The sequence below is a fragment of the Sinocyclocheilus rhinocerous genome, unplaced genomic scaffold, assembly GCF_001515625.1.
Source record: "Sinocyclocheilus rhinocerous isolate Xijiao unplaced genomic scaffold, SAMN03320098_v1.1 scaffold3689, whole genome shotgun sequence".
In the NCBI taxonomy this organism is placed as follows: Eukaryota; Metazoa; Chordata; class Actinopteri; order Cypriniformes; family Cyprinidae; genus Sinocyclocheilus; species Sinocyclocheilus rhinocerous.
The window spans coordinates 79,880-80,228 of NW_015624251.1; positions in this window are offsets into that span (position 1 = coordinate 79,880).

Here is a 349-nt window from a genome sequence, read left to right on the forward strand (position 1 = left end):
AATGAGTCTCATGGCTTCAGGGCTGAAGGGGTTTGACAAATACAAATGTTATCACACACAATGATGTGCCTCTTAAGGAGATCATTTGATTCTCTGCACATATTCAGTCTGCGATGACTCTGATTTATTAATTTTCTACGGCGCGTCCACAACAAGTTTGATGGGATTGCACACATTTCCCGTCTCTTCTCCTGCTAAAAATGACAGAAATAGTTCAGGTTTTCATTTTAGAGCAGGTTAATCAAATTTTAGTTTAAAATTTTATTTAATAATAATAATAATAATTATTATTATTATTATTATTTTCCTTAAATACTTATTTTTACATTCTATTGAAATATTAAAATAT